This window comes from Nicotiana attenuata, unplaced genomic scaffold (assembly GCF_001879085.1).
Source record: "Nicotiana attenuata strain UT unplaced genomic scaffold, NIATTr2, whole genome shotgun sequence".
Lineage (NCBI taxonomy): Eukaryota > Viridiplantae > Streptophyta > Magnoliopsida > Solanales > Solanaceae > Nicotiana > Nicotiana attenuata.
Genome location: NW_017670274.1, coordinates 306316 through 328568, shown reverse-complemented (window position 1 = coordinate 328568; position 22253 = coordinate 306316).

Below are 22253 nucleotides of genomic sequence, written 5' to 3'. Positions count from 1 at the left end.
TCTCCGCCGCCCTTCGCCCTAGCGCCGCCGGCCGAAAATCACCGCCACCGGCGGTGATGCTCCTTTTCCGTCCAAAAATACACCATAGAACCACCTCACTCTCCTCTTTCCAACCACCAACACAATTTCCCTCAACTCCCGGCCAAACATCCCAAATCCTCTAAACCCTAGGCGTCGCCACCACTGCCCACGGTGGCGCCGCCACCCAAACGACCCCAAAAATATACCCTATACTCTCCTGGTCACCCTCTTCTTGAATCCCTCATTGGTTCCCTTCAAACATCATCGGAGCGGCTCGAATCTTGAATCTCAGAGCTGGCAGAACCCTAGAAATTCGTTTTGATCAATTTTGCCTGATTTCTTGAGTCCAGTATTGGATTCGAGTCACGAGACAATGTTTCGTTTGTTCTTTGAGAAGAACGAATGCTTAACATTGTTCCGAGGCTCGAATCGAGGTTCCAGTCCCGTTCTTGCATAGGTGAGTTTTCTCCTATTGCTTCAGTTAGTTCGAATGTTTTTCCTTTATTTCTGTTAACTCGTTCATCTTTTCCTTATTCTCTTTCTCTTCTTTCTTTTCTGGCAGTAATTGGCATTGATAGTTTTGCCGATTAAATTTTGGTTCCTCTGTTTTTACTAATGGTAATTTTAAAATTCATGAGTTAGTGCCATTGGTTAATCGTTACCTGTTGAATTCATGATTGTTTGACATATTGATGATTTAGTATTGTAGTTTGCTTGGCTGGATTCCTAATTGTTTAACAATTTACTGTTTTATCAGCTTAATAATCCTTTTAATCTTGGGAGTCGTATTAATTAGAGTTGAAATTCAGTTTCGATTAGCTATATTGATGAATTCTAATTTTGAGCTTTGTTTGGTTATAGCTGACATTGACTAACTATGGTAAATTGAGACCAAGGGGGCTGGGTTAGTTGATATGTGTTGGTAATTTCAGAACTAATGTAAGGGTAGTATAGGTAGTTCCTAAATAGAAAGGAGATTGTGGTAACTAAACTAGAACCTCCTAGAATCTTTTAAAGGAGGGTTTTTAGTCAGAATTTCAGTAGTTTAGGGGGTGTAACTTGAGCAACAAGTCAGAAAATAGAGGACTAAGTGATTAAAACTGAAATAAAAGAGTGACTAAAAGTGTAAATAACAATCTGAAGGCAGCCCTAGGCTTTGCCTATAAAAAGGCATGCCTATTGCCTTGTTGAACAAGTTGAAGAATCTGGGAAATTCCCAAGAGGGAAAATCTAAAAAAAAAAATCCAAGACTGCTGAAAAAAAAAACTACTGAAAAAATCCAAAAACATCTGGTAGAAATAGAGGGTTTAGATACAAAACATTAGATCCTAGAAAAAAGTCCTGGAAAAAAGAATCAACAAAAATGTAGCGTAAAATCCTTTCCAGATCTGTTTTGGTTCAACTACATTGGTTCTTCAAACTGGCTTTCAAATCCATTTGGTATTTTTAGTTAATTGAAGCTCATTTGAAGTCGATTGCATCCTGCTTCTCTTTCCTTGAGTTTCTGGTTGTTCGTGATCCGTGTTGCTGTTGATTTCGTTGCTGATTATCGTTTACTGCTGCTGCTGCTTAACCTCGAATTTTCCACTCATTTCTATTGTGACTTTGCTGTAATTAGGTACCAGCTCTTGAACTATTGTCACAATGCTTGGTCTGAAGTTGGAGATTTGACAATTGCAACCTCTTGAGACTGATTTAGCTGAATGCGAATAACTTAGTTTTTAGCATAATCCAAAACACTGTAGATGCATTTTAAGTGTATTGTTGATGTATATTTGACATGGCTATTGGATTTTACTGCCCTAACTCTTTTGGGACTGTTAATGGCATGTATTGCCTAGATCCTGTTACATTACTCCATTTTAGAGCAGTTTAATTTTCCAGCAACTAATAGGTGGTCTTTAGATTTGTGTTTGCTTGACGTATCTGTCTCTAGATTAGGATATTTGTGAGGTTTGAATGCGTTTTGAGGAGCTGTGATTCAATTGATGAGTCCCTAGCTTAATAATACTCCAAATTACAGGTTCTATTTGAAATTCCTATCATTAGTCGTGCTGGGCATGTTGCCAAATAATTAATGCATTTATGCCCAGCAGCCCTAACAGACCTGGAGTGAAAACTGCATACCAAAATTCTGAATTTGTGTTAGCTAGTTAATATCAAAGGGGGTTAATTCATAATTTGATAAGTAGATTCTATATGTTATGAAGTTCTGCTTATTTTACTGAGTTTTGGGTTCATATTGACCAAATCGCCAAACCAAGCCCCAACTAGGGCCCAATTTCCATTATCGCTGTTTTCTTGAATCTGTCATAAGTGCTTGGGCTATGTATATTTTGGTCCTACTATCATCTCGACCCGCATCAGCTGGGTCTTCGGCCCATGCACGTGAGTCCCAAGCTTGGATCCTATATTTTGAATATAAGCCGTAATTAGTAACAATAATTTAGGGCTTTCTAAGATAAGTAGCAAATTTAAATTAAGGGGTTTCCCTCTTGTTTAAGTTTGGACTTGATCTTAAGACCCGAACTCCTTGAATGCTTTTAATAGTAATTATAACACTAATCAATTAGGCCCTTTTAGAGACAAATATAAATAGAAAATCTTAGTTCACTCTAGGTTGGCCTTAAAATAATTAAATGAGATGAGCCTCGCCAAATAAAATCCAGCTTCCTGCATGCATAGAATCCTCATGGAGGACTGACACAAGCCAAGTGTAGAGCAACAACGCCGATTAAATCCAATCATGAAAGAAGTGGTAAGAAAAGAAGTGATTAAGTGGCGTGATGCAGGTGTTGTATTTCCAATCTCTGATAGCAAATGGGTAAGCCCCGTCCAATGTGTACCTAAGAAAGGGGGGATGACTGTAGTGGTTATTGAAAATAATGACTTGATTCCCACAAGAACTGTCACTGGGTGGAGAATTTGCATAGATTATAGAAAATTGAACAATGCCACCCGCAAGGACCACTTTTCCCTCCCCTTTATTGACCAAATGCTTGATTGATTAGCTGGCCAGGAATACTACTGTTTCTTAGATGGTTATTCGGGGTATAATCAGATTGCTATAGCCCTAGAAGATCAAGAGAAAACCACATTTACGTGTCACTATGGCACGTATGCGTTCAAAAGAATGCCCTTCGGTCTCTGTAATGCACCTGCGACTTTTCAAAGGTACATGATGGCTATTTTTACTGACATGGTTGAAAGATTTGTGGAAGTGTTCATGGATGATTTTTCTGTGTTTGGATGTTCTTTTGATAATTGCTTGATGAATCTTGATAAAGTGCTTGCTAGGTGTGAAGAGACGAACTTGGTACTAAACTGGGAAAAGTGCCATTTCATGGTACGTGAAGGTATAGTCCTGGGGCACAAAGTATCCAAAAGCGGTTTGCAGGTGGACAAAGCGAAGGTGGAGGCGATTGAAAAACTGCCCCCACCGACATCAGTCAAGGGCATTCGCAGTTTCTTGGGCCATGCAGGTTTTTATCGGCGTTTCATTAAAGATTTTTCGAAAATTTCTTCTCCCTTGTGCAGGCTGCTTGAGAAAGATGTCTCCTTCAAATTTGATGATGCCTGTCTGAAAGCATTTGAGGAGCTGAAGGGAAAGTTAGTGACTGCACCAATTATCATTGCTCGGACTGGGAGCAGCCATTTGAGTTGATGTGCGATGCGAGTGACATAGCTATTGGAGCTGTTTTGGGGCAAAAGAGAAATAAAATCTTTCACTCCATCTACTATGCGAGCAAAACTCTGAATCCAGCCCAGATGAACTACACAGTTACTGAAAAAGAGTTTCTTGCAGTGGTGTGGGTGTTTGACAAGTTCAGATCCTATCTAGTGGGTACCAAAGTCATCGTCTACACAGATCATTCAGCTATCAGATACTTGTTTGAGAAGAAAGACACCAAGCCGAGGCTGATTCGTTGGGTCCTCCTCTTGCAAGAGTTTGACTTAGAGATCCGAGATCGGAAAGGGACAGAGAATCAAGTGGCTGATCACTTGTCCAGATTAGAAAATCGGAGCCATGTAGCTGAAGGAGGGTCAATCAAAGAAACATTTCCTGATGAGCAGTTATTGGCAATTACCTCAAGCGAAGCCCCGTGGTATGCAGATTATGTGAATTTTATTGCAAGTAGGGTGACACCACCAGAAATGACACCCGATAATAGAAGAAGGTTCTTACATGATGTGAGGCTCTACATGTGGCATGCTCCATTCTTATACAGGCTGTGTGCAGATCAGTTGGTGCGAAGATGTGTTCCTGAGGAAGAGATGAATGCAATACTGCATGACTATCACGCTTCGCCGTACGGAGGTCATCATGGTGGGGATAGAACCACCCAAAAAGTTCTACAATCAGGTTTCTATTGGCCAAAATTGTTTAAGGATGCACATGCCTTTGTTAAAAAGTGTGACAGATGCCAAAGAAGTGGAACAATCACGAAGAAACACGAGATGCCGCTGCAAAATATTCTGGTAGTGGAGCTTTTTGATGTTTGGGGGATTGACTTCATGGGACCATTCCCATACTCTAATGGTCACAGGTACATCTTGGTGGCGGTCGACTATGTTTCTAAGTGGGTGGAGGCTATTGCTCTTCCCACTAATGATGCAAAGGTTGTAGTAAGCTTTGTAAAGAAGCACATTTTCGCACGCTTTGGAACTCCAAGAGTGTAGATAAGCGACGGAGGAACTCACTTCTGCAACAAATTGCTGAATAATGTTCTTGCAAAGTATGGAGGTAAGCACAAGATTTCCACTGCCTATCACCCCCAAACGAGTGGTCAAGTTGAAGTTTCAAACAGAGAGGTAAAGCAATTTCTGGAGAAAACAGTAAGTGGAAATAGAAAGGACTGGGCCGGGAAGCTAGACGACGCATTATGGACATATCGAACTGCATACAAGACTCCCATAGGTACTTCTCCGTATAAATTAGTTTATGGGAAGGCGTGTCACTTGCCCGTCGAGCTTGAACACAAAGCCTATTGGGCAATTAAAAAGCTGAATATGGATATGGACTTAGCTGGTGAGAAGAGGTTGCTGCAACTCAACGAGCTTGATGAGTTTCGATTGCACGCATATGAAAATGCCAAATTGTATAAAGAAAAGACTAAGAGGTGGCATGACAAACACATCCAACATCGAGAGTTTGAGCCGGGGCAAGAAGTTCTTTTGTTCAATTCGAGGTTGAAGCTTTTCCCCGGAAAGCTTAAGTCTCGTTGGGCAGGTCCTTTTGTTGTGGTAAGTGTGAGGCCTCATGGAGCTATGGAATTGCGTGATACGAGCTCGAGTGGTACCTTTTTGGTAAATGGCCAGAGAATTAAACATTATTGGGGCGGTGACATTGCACGTCACAAGACCTCGGTGGACTTGGCCAATGCTTAAAAATGTGTTGAGTCGTGCCGCGACATTAAATCAGGCGCTTGTTGGGAGGCAACCCAATTTTTACTGTTTTCGTAGCGTAGTTTTTTTTTGTTTTCTCTTAGTTAAAGTAGACTAACATTTTTGTTTTGTTGTAGTTGTATAAAATATTAGGTGGGGATGGTGGGATGTGTGTGAATTATGTATTGAGGGCTCGGGTAGCTTATCAAAAAAAAAATTCAGCGAACTCAGCGCCCATCCCAGCGCCCCACACTGGCTGGGGCGCACTTTACAGTAGCCCAAAGTTTCCATCGCCAGCCCCAGCGTGGGGCGCTGGGCTGGCCGGTCCAGGTATTAATTATTTTTTTTCTTTTTCGTTTCTTATTTAATTAAATCTCAAACCCAAATAACCCAACCCAATTGCCCATATACACTCACAACCTAACCTATGCCCAACACCTAAATCCTTCTCCAAACTAAATTAAAACAACAAAAACTCAAAAATACCTCACCTCTCTCAAACGACCTCCTCTGTTGCACTGCCCGATCTTTCTCCTTCTTTCTCAAATTCTTCAACCTTTCTTGCTCAACTTAATATCAAGACTCAAAGGTATGTTCTTTTTATTCTCTTTTCTTGTATTTTGAATTCTTTCTTTGTGTAAGTTTAGTCTTCTTTTCTCAAACAACCCCAAAATCTCATAGTTTGCATTGATATATCTTGTTGAATATGGTGGTCTTAATGCACGAAAATTTGGTGCAAGAATTTGGTTGTGAATGTGCTTGAATTAGTAAACTATAATTCCCTCTACTTCATGTAAATTTGGGAGGGACACCTTGTTCCAACATTGTTGAAATAAGAGAGCAAAATTGATGCCCACAAGGTGTTTGCTAAAATGCCTAAGAGAGTAAATTTGAACACCGGTGAAGTCTAAGTAGCCGAGTGTAGTTGTATTTGAGTTTGGGCGAAGTGTGGGGTCTTTGGAGGTATTGTATGTTGTTGTAAACGTTTGTAAGTCATAGTTAGTGGTCTAACTTAGTGTAGTAATGTAGACCTTAGCTTTGTTATGCTTTCACCATAGTTAAGTTACGGGCATGTTAGACTACTTGAATTGAATGGCATAGGGAATTCTTGAGTACCTATAGCCTTGTGATGACACGTTGATGCATGATTGAGTCAATATTGTGATTAGATTATGCATAGACTTTGGTTTTAAGTGGGGTCCTCTTTGCCCCTCACAATGACCTTAGGCGAAAATTTCTTGATTCACTCTCATCTTTGTGTTTGTCATGTGTAGGTTGTTATGGCTCGTGATAGTGTCGCTAAAGGAAAAGGGGTGGGGAATTCCTCCACTACCGCTCCCCCGCCAAAGAAACGCAAGCAATGTGAGAGCTCTTCCCGACAAGCCAAGGGAAAGCAAGTGGCTAGCGAGTCTACGAAGCAATCACGACCTTGGTTGGAAATTTTAGATGATGACGCCAAGAAATGGCATGATACTTTTGTTCCATACGGGAGATATGTGTCTGAGATGGGGATAAATGTAAAGGCTTTAGAATGAAGCTTCCCCGATGTACTTGCTACATTGATCGACAAGAAGATGGGTAAGTTCCTTGAATGTCCGGGTCCAACAAATCTCAGCATGGTCCGAGAACTATATGCAAACTGGAGCACGAGAGATGATGAGTCGTGCGTCAGAGGAAAGACCATTCCAATGCATAGGGAGGCTTTGTGTCGTTTTTTAGGAGTTGATAACCCGAACCTGCGAAGGCTTATAAAGTTTGTCAAAAGCCCACGCTACCAAGCAATACGTCACACACTTTGTGGCGTTGATTCCAACGCAACATGGACGCGGACTAAGGGAGATGTTCACCTTGAAATGCTTACGTTTGACTTCAACAAGACGGCTAAAGTTTGGCAGAACTTTGTGCAAGCTAGACTAATGCCTGTGGAGCATAATAGTGAGTGCACTCGAGCTCGAGTGTGCTTAATCTACTTTTTGATGACCGGGCGCCCCATAAATGTAGGTGAGCTCATGCTTGGGGAGATGGCTCGAACCCGTTTTGGAGGGAGGATCAAGAGGTTCTTTTATGGCCATATCCTAACACAGTACATGCTATCCTTTGATGTACCGGAATACCCAGGCTATGATGAGGTGGTGGAGGCACCCAAGACATTGCTAGACATCACATCCTTATTAGAGTCCACATCAAAGCTCACCCAAGCTGCTCGGAATGAGAGGGATGAAAATTTTAATAGGTATATCTACAAAACCGTCAATGTCATTATGCGCAGGCTAGGGGTGTCAGAGGAGGAGCGCACACAATTGCGAAATGAGCTCTCCAGTTCGTCCAAGGAGATGTTGGGCATAGCACCGTGTAGTCCTATTCATCCTTCTGAGGATGAGAACACTCACAAGGGATCAGATGATGAGGATGCGGATGAGGATGAAGTTACGGGGCCCATGGCTCTGGTACTCTTAGGAGATGATGATGAGCCCATTGCTACAGCTGAGGAGGCAGTCTCCGACTAGCAGGGAGTTCTTTCTTTCCACCTTACTCTATTTTTGAATTTATTATGCATCGGGGACTATGCATTGTTTAAGTGTGGGGTGGGGGAATACTCTTTGAGCTGTAATTGTATAATTGTATAAAAAAAACCAGAAAAAGTTTGGACTTTTCCCGACGATGGATCTGTTGGACAATTTTCTTGAGGGATTAAAGTCCTATTAAAAATACCAAAAAGATTTTCTTTTTATTTTTTTTAATTTTTAGGTAGTTAGGTAGTATCCCTTGGTTTTTCTTTTGACACCGGTTCTTTTCTAAGGGTGTAGCTCGAACCGGGTATTCTAGTTTATTTATTTTTTTTATTTTTTTTATTATTTTTTCTTTCTTATTATTTTTTCTTTCTTAGGAGTAGGAAAAGGGAAATTTAGGTGCTTTGAGATACTTATTGACATGGATGGTGTTGGCAATTTAAGTTATGGCTTGCGCTCTGTCTTTCTGCATATATGATTTAAATTGTAATGCCCAAGTAAAGTAAGTGGCCTACTCTTTGATGCCTTTGTCTCAGTTGATTGACTTGTATGTTACCTAGTGCATTGTTGCTTAAAAATTCTCAACTTGCTAGCTTGCTTGACTTGAGAGTTGCACAAAACTGTCTTGAGTGAGTCAACTGCCATGTGTGTGTAAGGATTTTTGATACTCTGTGCTATCCTGTGTAGTCTAAAACTTGCCCCGTGTGTTAATCAACGTGAAATCATTAAGTTATGCTAGTCTAGGAGATGATGTAGGCGTTTCTTGCTTGTCACTGATAAATAAAAAATTTCCATTGCTAGCCCTTGAGCCTATAGACCGTTTCTTTGGCACCCACATTACAAGCCATACTCCTACTTTGTTCTTGATTTGAGAATATTGAACATTTAGCTCCTAAGGCACTTAGTCGCTAAAAGAAGTAAGGGGAGAGATTTCGGAGTTACTTTCGAGTGGAGCCATGGAAGGGCCCTTAAGGTGCACTAAGATTGTGAATAAAAATCACTAGCTTAAGAACTTCAATGCATGGAGTGTGTGTAGAAAAAAAAGATGTGCAAGAAAAAGCAAATAAGGTTCAAATAATGTGAAAAGATACACAACTCCTGATATTTTTCTCATTCGTGCTAGTGAATCCATAGAGACGCTTAATTGAAAAAAGAAAGGGGCTATGTTATATATGGTGTATGACAAGTGAATGGGTTGAGGAGAAAAAGATGTTTGATTTGTGAATGTAGTGTACTAAAGTGCTTAGGAGGGTTAGTCACTATTCCTAAATATATCCTACCCGTCCCTTAGCCTACATTACAACCTTAAAGTCATAATTGATCCTAGACTTGGCTAGCTTAGATTAGTAGAGATATACACTACGGGCAAGCTTATGGTACGACCACGGGATGCACATGAATTCTCTTGTGAGAGTGAGTGAATGTTTTTCAATTGTGTGATGTCCTTAATTTATGTTCAATGACATATTTGAATGAGTGGACTACTTTAATATTCATTCTTTTGCTTGTGGTAAGGGCACTTGTTCTCATGATGGATTGGTGATGTTGTACACTTTCTTTTGTTGGGTAAGTGTGTAAGTTGAGGATACTTAGTGTATCGAGTCATCTCTTGAGGTAAGGTGGTTGTGGAGAGGTTGCTTGAGTTGGTTGAATAGTATTGTATATACTTGGGCTAATTTGAAAACGGGAAGAATGTGAAATTTGCGTGTACATACTTAATTGCCGATATCGATCATAGTCCAAAGGTAGGGTGTTTGATTGAATTAATTGTGAAGTGCTCTTTCATAGTGATAAGTATGTTTGGGGGATTGATTTAGTTTCATTGCTCGAGGACGAGCAAGAGTCTAAGTCTGGGGTGTTGATAATCGGCATAAAGTATGTATATTTTGATATATATCGCCTCGCATTGTGCTCTTGTTTCGATGATTTGAGATGTTTAATATGATGGTTTGTGCTAAATTATGGTGTTTCTATGTGTAGGAATCATTCGGATGCAATCTGGGATGAAAGAACGTGATTTTGGAGAGAAAAAAAGGAGCAAAACACTTGGGAGCACGGATTTGAGCAATTCTTCCATCCCTTTTCTAGTACTCATTGATTTTATGTTTGAAAACATATTTTTTGATGATTGTATGAGCATGAGTTGCTAAGAACCCTATAGTTCTAGGGTCATGGGTGAAACATGAATGTTGTTATTTGAAGTTTAATTTGACGAAGTTGATTTTATCATATTGGGTTATTTATTTAATTCTGTTTTAGCTATTTTGCTGAATAGCTAACAGTGAAATACTATCTACGAATTTAGAGTTGAACTCGAAAGTGGGAACTCTAGATTGCATATAGAATTAAATAGAGCAAGTTCTTGAACCCAGACATCGGGAACGAATTTGCAATTAGGATAGACATATACCTAATTGCCTTGCTTGGTTGAAATACAGGAATTGTAAATGCATTCTTATTAATGTTAATTCCATAGACATATAGGCATTAAGTTAACTTGAATAGGCGAGTAAGGACTCGACAGATTCTTATGAGTAAAATCAACTCTGTCGATCAATAATCCAGATAAATCAATTAGTTATTTTAAGCCAAGAACGCAACATGATTGTTAGCTAACCCGTGACCCTGGAATATTCTCTCCTACTGATTGTTATTCAAAATTGCTATTTGTTTGGTTGATTTGTCTAGTTATTTCATTACTCGATATTTTTAGGTAGTAAAGTCTTAAATTATCTATTTCGTGATAAATCTCTTGAATCGATAAGTTAATTGAGTTTGAATCAGTCAAAAGTTGGTCATAAGTCTTCGTGGGAACGATACTCTACTCACTACTCTATTACTTGACGATCGCGTGCACTTGCATGAGTGTTTGGTCGCAACATGCAACTTATACCAAGAATCAAAAGGGAAAATTACATAGTCGGCTCCAAATAATAATAACTGATAAAATATATACTCTTTGTATCATAATATATAATAAACAAAAAATATACATATGTTATACATAATAAATGTATTCTTTTGTATATTTTGGCTAGCATATGTAACTATTTTTGCCGACTGGCTAAATATGTAACTTGCCCAATCAAGAATCCACTTGTTGTATGTCACAAATTGGATTAAGGACGGCCCATAAAAATTGTAGTACATCATACCATGAAGTGGGCTAGTTTCAATGGGCTCGAAATAATATGAATTCATGAAAAAACTTTTTCTTGACTTAGACAGAACACAAAATTTTTAGTTAAGAATAATTTTTTTTTTTTTATCAATTCTACTAGTACAATCTGTATTGATATGTTGAGTCAAATTTCATGTGAATGGGACAAAAGATGTGATGAAAGAAGACAGAAAAGGGCCAAAATGGGATCATAAGTCAGATCACACTTTTGGGGACGTACAGCGCCTTAACAAAAGGCGTTATACTATAGCGCTTTTTGTTAGGGCACTACACTAATTTTAAAAACCGATCAAATTTGGTTTGGTTTTGATTTTAATCAGAAAAAACGGAACCAAACCGACTATAGGAGTAACTATTTCAAATTTATTATTACACCTATATATATGTATATTGTTATACAAAGTTTCAAAAAATTTATGGTAAATGTTAATAGTTTGCACTTTTAATATAGTTCTTTACCTTTGCATTCTAGTTTGATTGGTAGTTTTCTTTTGTTTAGTGTAAGAATCCATTTCGTGTTAAAAATAACATATTTTAATTGAGTCCTTAAATTATTCAGCCTATTTGATTCAACTATCGTCAATATATCTTGGTAAATAACAGATTTCTCAAAGGGCAATTAATTTGATAGTGTTACTTTGAAAATGTGGTCGCCGGAATATGTGTTTGGTAGTGTATGTCTTATATTTAAGAAAAAACCGACAAATAACCAAAAAAACCGACATAAACCGAATCGAGAAAAACCGACTTAATTGGTTTGGTTTGGTTCTAATATTTCAAAAACCGACTTACTTGGTTTGGTTTCTTTTTAGGGAAAAACCGATCCAAACCGAACCATGAACACCCCTACCTCCACCCAACCAACCCCACCACCCTCTTTTTCCATCTTAGTCTATAGGCATATCGATAAAGGGAAAATTTTTATTTTGTGTCTCATACAACTGACACTAGTTGTATGAGGCATCTTTTTTGTCTCACCGTTTTGTGGACCCAGATTTTTGTGGACCCAGAAGTGTAAGAATGGGGTCCACAATTTTGTGAGACAAAAAGGAACCTCACACAACTAATGTCAGTTGTGTGAGGCACACAATAAAACTTCTATCGGTAAAGGGAGCTTGCTGCACAAATAATCTACTATCTACAAGGTTCGGAAAAGGGTTGAACCTAATTAAATTAACAGTATTCACTTCGTTTTAATTTATGTGATTGTACCTAGTTTGATTCAGTATGAAATTTAAGAAAAAGAATATCTTTAGAATTTGTGGTCTTAAAAGCTTAAAGGATAATAAAAGCTTTGTGCGATCATAATATCTGTGTGGCTGTAAAAGCTTCCCGTTAAGGCTAAAATGAGTAATAAGAAACGAGCTAATAAGAAAAGTATCAGATAAATTAAACGGAAGGAGTACTTAGTTTTATCTTCTGTTTCTAATGGAGATTATGAGTTTAGTAAAAGGCCAAACCACAATAAATTTATAATACATAGTTTTATTTTTATATTTTTACAAGAGACTGTTTCTGCAATTTGAAGTTATGACCTCCTCATTACACAACAACAAACTCCCATTGTTTCACCAAGACTTTTCTTCAATTTTATTTTAAAGAAGAATCAATCCCTCGAGAGAGTGCTTCTTGCATCTCTTTGTCCGAGCTCTCAGACAATGTACCTTATGTATAGGGGGTAAGTGAGATGGGACTTTCTTCTATCATAGAATGTTTTTTCAGTTTATTTGTTGTTTAACAAATGGATATTGCATGATTTGTCGAACCAAAAAAGGACTCTTAAGAGCCATCAGATGTTGTACTATTACGTTGTTTCTGTTCCCAAGAGTATGGAAGCATAACAATTCACATGTATCTATATAAAGATGTTTGTCTTGATTAAGGAATGGTTGGAGAGTATTGGAATTAATCGAGATAATATCGACTCAAAGATTGTATGGTAGGGTGCACATTATATGAATGGACATGGTAAGTTCATAATTTGACTAGAATTTAGGATCTCAAAATGGCATCTTTGACCTTTTCAAAAATAAGGCACCTATTCTACCAATAATTGAAGCTTAAAAAGATTTCAGTCTCTTTCAATTAAGGGTGGTGAATATGTATCAAGTGGACTCCATCTTTCCACGTCCAAACGAACCTAGGTTCTCAAAACTTTGGAAGCATGTTATAGCAAGAGTGGAGCTATAAGCTTGGGTACGGGTTCGGTCGAACTTAGTAATTTTTGCTTAAACAATATATTTGTATTAAAAAATTCATTAAGTATGTACAAATATTCTATTTAGAACCCAGTTATTAGAACTAAAAATTATCATTTTAAAACCCATAAAATTGAAATTGTGGCTTCGCTTCTGAATTACAGTGACCTTCGTTCAGAAGTTCATGAGTTTTCTTCACATAAAAAAAAAATCAAAAGACTACTCCCTTTTACGTGGATACCAATTCTTCAGGTAAAGCACAGGTTCCATATATTCTTGTGGTGGGTTTCCCTTTCACAAACCTAACCAAGAAAGAAGAAAAATATTTTATTGTTTACATCGGTCTACCACTATGCCTTAATCCCAATCAAATTGGGGTTAACTGTTGTGAATCCTGACTGTGTGGATGTCATTTCATTTTAAGCTTGTTACAGTCCCGAGTGACATTGAGTTAGGGTCAAGCACTCACCATCATGCTAAAAGTTATATCTGATAGCAAAAGCATAATTTATTTCTTAATTAAGCCCGCCAAGCAAGCACAATGTTCGACCATGACTCCGATCCGGGCCACCCCAGCTCCCTCGTAGGTGTATTGGGAAAAAACTGAATTTAAATATTGAAGATGACGTGTTATGACACGTGGATCGGTCAAATAATCAAAGCGTGGTAATCAGTTAGAAGGCACGAGCAACAACAGATACGGGAGAGAAGATACTTAAAGGCACGAGCTGTTATTCAAATGAAACGAGACTCGTACCTGTTCGAGTCATTTAAAGCTCGAAGATCAGAAGGAATTGAAGACATGAATCTGATAGCGTAAAAGAGTCCAAATTCAGCATTAAATGCCAAATACGTTAGAGAATTTGTATTTAATAGGAATGATTGAGTAACGTTTCTTTTAATGTCATTTATTACTCGTAATTGCCTCATTAAGACAAAGGCATTACACTTTCTCTTAGAATTAACTATAAAAGGAGAAAGTCACAACATCTGTAGGGGACACGAAAAGATCGTTGAGATTATACTGAAATATATACTTATTCATTGCTTTATTGTTGTTCCCAAAGTCTCTCATTTCTTGATTATCAGTAACCCGATTTCTCTCTTAAATTCTAGCTTTAACCAAATATTCAGTTTCTTGGTTAAACAAATTGGTTCCGTTGCCGGGAATCTGATAATCTATTCTTTTTAAGTTACATTTTATCTGTTGTTATCATCATGTCAAACAACAACAACAATAATAACAGTGAAAATACCTTGGGAAACCATGAAAATCAAATCCATCAAAATCAAGGTGATTTACAAAACATCAACGTGGTTCCTTCCCCTTAAAATTCACCACGTCAATCTCGTGAAGGCACTCCTACTCCTGAATCTGGTGTTGTTGAACAAGAGCAATCTGAATATTTTGAAGGAGCAGATGACGCTTTACAAAAAGTAATTGATGCACGGGTTAGCAAAGCTCTTCAAGCTCTAGTTAGTCGATTACCTGTTGCACTACCCACACCTACGCCTAATAACAATACATTGGAGAATCCTCGTTCTGGCTTTGTTAATTCTGGAAATGGAGGAACCCCCAGTGAACCACAGGAAGGAGAACCAGGTAATTCAAATAATTCTCGAAATATGATGGCACAACAGACCCACGTGATCACGTAACTGCATTTAATACAGGTGTAAAAGGCAACAATTTGACCAAGCAAGAAATTGAATCCGTGTTGGTCAAGAAATTTGGAGAAACACTCACCAAGGGTGCATTAACCTGGTATTATCTTTTACCTGAAAATTCTATAAACTCTTTTGCTGAGCTTGCAGATTCTTTTATTAAAGCGCACTCGGGAGCTCAAAAGGTTGAAAAAAGAATGGAAGACATTTTCAAAATTAAACAAGGGGACTCAGAGTTGCTCAGAGATTTTGTTGATAGATTCCAACGTGAAAGGATGACTTTACCCCGTGTACCTGATAATTGGGCTGCAATAGCTTTTGCAAGCAACTTAAATGATAAAAGTTCAGAAGCCACGAGAAGACTTAAAAAAAGCCTTCGAGAGTTCCCTGCAACCACGTGGAATGACGTTTATAACAGGTACAGTACGAAGTTGTGAATTGAGGAAGATACCGTACCTCAGTTTCATCATGAAGAAAGGAGCAATTCCAGGAGGTCAGAAACCGAAAAAAGATCAAGTAAAAACAGATACGATCTATATATGGGACCTGCAGGAAAAGACTCACGGTCAAAGGAGGATAATCAACGATATAATCAAAAATCGAGGAACAGAGAATCTGGTTCTTCATCAAGGTTCAGAAATGACCGAAACAGACAAGAGTCACGAGATGATGACAGAGGTTTAAAAGCGAGATTCGGTGGATATAATTTCAATGTCACTACCTCCGAGCTCGTAGCTGTTTTGAGGAGCATGGGAGACAAGGTACGGTGGCCAAAAGAGATGCGGTCAAATCCAAATAGGCGCAATCCAGATCATTGGTGCGAATTCCACAATGATCACGGGCACAAGACTTCAGAATGTAGATTCTTACAAAGTGAAGTGGACCATCTATTGAAACAAGGGTATCTCACTGAGTTATTTAGTGAGAAAGGTAAGCAAGCCTATATGAAAAATAGGCAAGAGCCACCAAAGCCCCCATCACCCAAGAGAACCGTGAATGTTATAAGTGGGGGAGAAGATATTTATGGTGTAACATATACGGCTTCCAACAAGGTTTCTAAAGTAACGATTACACACGGGAAACGGGTACGTCAGGTTTTAGAAAATGAAAGTATTTCTTTCGATGATGCAGATACTGAAGGAGTGATGACCCCCCACAACGACGCACTGGTAATATCTTTACTTGTACACGACACTAATGTAAAACGAGTTTTGATTGATCCAGGAAGTTCCGTAAATATTATACTACTAAGGGTATTACGTGAAATGCAAGCTGAAGACAAAATGATACCGAAGGCGCATACCTTGTCCGGGTTCGACAATTCAAGTGTGGTAACAAAAGGAGAGGTAATTCTAACAACTTTTGCTGCAGGTGTTGTTAAAGAAACTAAATTTCAGATAGTAGATATGGAAATGGCTTACAATATGATCATGGGGAGACCTTGGATCCATGATATGGATGCTGTCCCGTCAACTCTACATCAAGTTATTAAATTCCCATCTCCATGGGGAATATGCCAAATCAGAGGCGATCAACAAACATCTAGAAGCATCAATTCCGTTGCAGATTCAATTGTTAATGGTGGAGACAAATAGCAATTACAGAATTTAGGTGAGGGTAACACGAGTCAACCTCACCTGAGCAAAAGCAAACAGATGTGGATTCAAGACCTGACACCATTCAAGAACCGGAGGAGAACGAGAACATCAAAACAACGATAGAAGAGCTAGAGGCCGTGGTGTTATTTATACATTGGCCCGAGAGAAAAGTGTACATAGGAGCTAATCTTAGCCCGGAGGTAAAACGTAAATTGATTGAATTTTTAAAAGCTAATGCAGATTGTTTTGCTTGGTCCCATTCTGACATGACAGGGATACCACTGGAAGTCATGACTCATAAATTGAATGAAGATCCATCATATCCTCTTGTCAAGCAGAAGAAAAGAAAGCAAGGAATTTTCAAAAATAAGGTGATTCAAGAGGAAGTTCAAAAGTTGCTAAAATTGGTTCAATTCGTGAGGTAAAATATCCTAATTGGTTAGCTAATACTGTTGTGGTTCCTAAGAAGAACGGTAAGTGGCGAGTCTGTATAGATTACACAGACCTTAATAAAGCCTGTCCAAAAGATTCCTTTCCTTTACCGCACATAGATCAATTAATTGATGCTACAGCATGGCATGAGCTATTAAGTTTTTTAGATGCATATTCAGGCTATAATCAAATCAAGATGGATCCAAGAGATGAAGAAAAAACTTCTTTTATAACAGATAGGGGGACTTATTGTTACAAGGTAATGCCCTTTGGTCTTAAGAATGCAGGTGCAACGTATCAAAGGTTGGTCACCCAAATGTTTCAAGAATATTTAGGTAAAACCATGGAAGTGTATATAGATGATATGCTAGTTAAGACCCAACATTCAGAAGATCATATATCACACCTATCTGATACGTTTAAAATTTTACGAAAATATAATATGAAGTTGAATCCAGAAAAATGTGCATTTGGTGTGGCATCAGGAAAATTTTTAGGTTTCCTTGTCTCTAACCGTGGTATTGAGGTAAATCCTACACAGATCAAAGCAATAGAGGAAATCCCTGATGTACTTACGAGTAAAAAAGAAGTTCAAAGACTAACTGGGAGAATTGCAGCTCTGGGAGATTCATTTCCAAGTCTTCAGAAAAATGCTTCAAATTTTTCTCAGCTTTAAAGAAACAGGATCATTTTGAATGGAACGAAGATTGTCGGCAAGCACTTAAGAATCTGAAAGTATATTTGTCAAATCCACCATTGTTGGCAAAACCAAAGGTAGGAGAGAAGTTACTCATCTATCTTGCCGTATCAGAAGTTGCGGTAAGTGCTGTTTTAGTCCGGGAGGATCAAGGTAAACAATCTCCTATCTATTAAGCAAGTCTTTGTTAGATGCAGAAACACGGTACCCGCAACTAGAAAAATTAGCACTTGCTTTGATCATGGCATCTAGAAAATTAAGACCTTACTTTCAATGTCATCCCATTGCTGTGGTTACTGCTTTTTCATTACGAAACATTTTGCATAAACATGAATTATCAGGAAGATTAGCAAAATGGGCTATAGAATTAAGTGAATACGACATCACTTATCAACCTAGGACTGCTATAAAATCTCAGGTATTAGCTGATTTCGTAGCTGATTTCAGTCAGGGGATGCAATTAGAAGCTGAATTTACAAGTTTTTAATGGTGCCAACCCGGGGACTTGGATTTTATTCACTGACGGTTCATCTAACGTAAAAGGTGCAGGTTTAGGAATAGTTCTCGTACCACCCACGGGTGAAACTATTAGACAAGCTATAAAGTGTCATTCGATAACTAACAAAGAAGCAGAGTATGAAGCTGTCATTGCAGGTTTGGAATTGGCTCGAGAACTTGGCATAACCCAGATTATAATCAAGAGTGATTCACAACTTGTTGTTAACCAGATGCTGGGGACTTACGCAGCCAGGGAAGCACGAATGCAAGAGTACTTAGAAAAAGTACGAGAATTAATAAAGCAGCTTCAGACGTGGAAAGTTATGCAAATACCAAGAGATGAAAATATAGAGGCAGATGCTTTAGCCAATCTCGCATCTGCAGCAGACGTGGCAAAAGATGCAAATGCTTCAGTTGTACATTTATTTCATTCCATTCTCGAGCCTGATAAGAATGAGGTAAATTTTAATAATTTAACATGGGATTGGAGAAACGAGATTATTGCTTTTCTGCAGTACGGAACAGTACCTGATGACAAAAGGAAGGCACACGCGCTCCGTAAAAAGGCTGCTCGTTACTGTTTATATCAAGGAAACCTTTATCGAAAGATGTTCGGTGGACCATTAGCAAGGTGTCTTGGACCTTCCCAAACAGAATACGTAATGAGGGAAATACATGAAGGACATTGTGGAAATCATACGGGAGGAAGGTCGCTGGTAAAAACATTGATTCGAGCTGGGTATTATTGGCCTAAGATGGAAGAGGAAGCAAATAGTTTTGTGTCTAAATGTGATAAATGTCAAAGGTACGGGAATAATATGCATAGACCAGCTAAGTTACTGCATCCTATCATAGCTCCGTGGCCCTTTATGAAATGGGAAATGGATATCGTAGGTCCATTACCACAAGCAAAAGGTCAGGTGAAGTTTCTACTTGTACTTACTGATTATTTCACTAAATGGGTAGAAGCAGGAGCATTTAAACAGGTACGAGAGAAGGAAGTTAAAGACTTCATTTGGAGGAACATAATATGCCGCTTTGGAGTGCCAAAGGAAATCGTGTGTGATAATGGTCCACAATTCATAGGAGCTCAAATTACAGAATTTTTTCAAAGTTGGCAAATTAAAAGGATACCATCTACGCCATACCATCCAGTGGGTAATGGACAAGCGGAATCCACAAACAAGGTCATTATTAACAACTTGAAGAAAAGGTTACAAGATTCAAAAGGTAATTGGCCTGAGGTATTACCTGGAGTATTATGGGCTTATCGTACAACGACAAAAACAAGCACGGGAGAAACACCATTTTCAATGGTTTATGGTGCGGAGGCCTTAATCCTAGTTGAAATAGGAGAACCGAGCACACGATATGCTCAAGCAACGGAAGAATCAAATGATGAAGATATGCGGGTAAACCTTGATTTGCTCGAAGGAAGAAGAGAAGCCGCATTAATAAGGATGGCAGCACAAAAGCAAGTAATTGAACGGTATTACAACAGGAAAGCACGCTTGCGATATTTCAAAACTGGGGACTTCATGCTTAAAAGGGTTTTTCAATCTACAAAGGCAGCCAACGCGGGTAAACTAAGTCCAACCTGGGAAGGACCCTACAGAGTTCGGGACATTGCAGGAAAAGGAGCATACGAGTTAGAAACAATGGACGGGAAGGTGCTTCCCTCACATTGGAATGCAGTTCATTTGAAGAGATACTACTTCTAAGGAAAAACCCACGGTCAGGTATCACCACGTTAAATTATTTATTTTTTGAATTGTTAAAATTTACTAACGATTTTAGATGATAGGCAAAACGCTAACCCGTACTAAATGATGAGTCACGACCTGTAAGGCAAAAGGGAATAAACTAAAATTCCTAGCCCAGGGTTACAATTATTCTGATAGAAGTATACACGGGTTAAGCAGTCTTCATCTATAATCGCACCCCCGAGTCCCGTATGTATTTCCTTTTCAGGAAAAGGACCAGTTGAGAGAAACAAACAAGTGCTCGAGGCTTCATACTTCACCGCTCAAACACTTGGGGGACTGCATATTGTACACAGATACGTGCGGGAAAACAGATACGTAAACGGAATAAAGAGACAAGTGTCGAGCAGAAGTTACGGAACCTCAGCATTCATCATTGTGTTCTTTCCCATCAAAACAAATGAAGATACAAAACATTCATCATAGTGTTCAAACTCATGAGAACAATGAAGTCACCTCTCAAACTCATGAGAACAATGGAGTCACCTCTCAAACCCTTCCTAATACATGAAGATAGGGTCATGACTATATACTGAAACGGGTTATAAGGAAAAACCTTGTTTGAATTATATTTATTTTGTAAAAATCTGTTACAAGAAAAACAGTTACGAGAAAGTTATAGANGGGAAAATTCTACCCTCACATTGGAATGTTGTCCACCTAAAGAGATATTACTTTTGAGAAAGTATCCACGGTCAGGTATCTCTATGTTAAAATTCATCTTTTAATCATTAAAATTTTACTAACGATTTTAGATGCTAGGCAAAAACCCTTACCCGTGCCAAATGATGAGTCACGACCTGCACGGCAAAATGGAATATTCTAAAATTCCCAGCCCAGGGTTACAATTATTCTGATGGAAATACACACGGGTTAGGCAGTCTTCATCTCTAATCGCATCTCCGAGTCCCGTATGTTTTTCTGTTTCAGGAAAAGGACCAAGCTAAGAGGAAAAACAAGTGCTCGAGGCTTCATACTTCACCGCTCAAACACTTGGGGGACTGTATAATGAACACAGAACAGATACGTGCGGAAAATAGATGCATAAATCAAGAGACAAGTGTCGAGCAGAGGTTATGGAATCCCAGCATAAGCATACATCATAGTCACCTCTCAAACTTATGAGAACAATGGAGTCACCTCTCAAACCCTTCCTAATACATGAAGATAGGGTCATGACTATATACTGGAGTCACCTCTCAAACCCTTCCTAATACATGAAGATAGGGTCATGACTATATACTGAAACGGGTTATAAGGGAAAACCTTGTCTAAATTATATTTACTTTGTAAAAATCTGTTACAAGAAAAATAGTTACGAGAAAGTTATAGATGTACTTTAATACATGTAATATTCAAAAACTTGTCAAAGTTATTCCAAACAAAACATGTGTGTTCCTATTTCTTTCATCGTATTGTAACACCATTATGAAGTTGAGACGTCTTCTTCATTAAGTGTCGTAATATATAAAAGGGCCCTCTTTTATAAGCCTCATGTTAATAAGTCATGAGAAGAATCAGAAAGTATTTTCAAAGTTTAAAAATGCTAAACTATTCTATAAGTCCTAAATAGATAAGAAAAAGGCAAGAATAGAACATATTGAAGTACTAATAAACTTCTTGATATAGTTAAAAAGACTAAGTAAAAACTTAGTCAACAAAAAAAAAGTTTATACAAGTGCCCCATTATGATAACTGGGGACTTTTTCCAAAAAATCCCTTAAAAACTGACCAAGGGATAAACCCACCAATTAACAAAGCAAATAAAAATAAAGTTTGAAAACATAAACTGGTCACTGAGGGGCTGGAACATCAGAAGTTGTGATATCAGCTTCACTTTCAGGAACGGTAACTTCTGAAGAAACAGCAACAGGAGCGGTTTCAGCTGGGATTGAAGTGTTAGATTCATCGAGGGGAGCAAGAGTCACGGAAGCTTCAGCTTCCTCAGACTGAATCATAGAAGTTTCACCCTCGGGAGCTGGAATTGCAGCATTTTCAACTTCAACTGCCACAGCAGCGGCTTCTTCATTTAAAAGTTCTTCAGCCACGGGAGCTTCATCTGCCGGAGAAGGAAAGTCAAGTGGTTGTTGGGTCATCTCAATGGTTTTCAAAACCTTGGCCAATTCCGATTCTAAATCAATGTTTTCTTGACTGGCCTCAGTTAAAGCATCACGACGAGAGTTTAGAAAAGCCCAACTCACCTCTATGTTAAATTTCTCCTCAAGAAGTTCATAATCCCTTTCCCAAATAGCAAGATCATTCTTTAACACTTGATTTTCAGCTAAAGTGGAATCAAGGGTAGCTT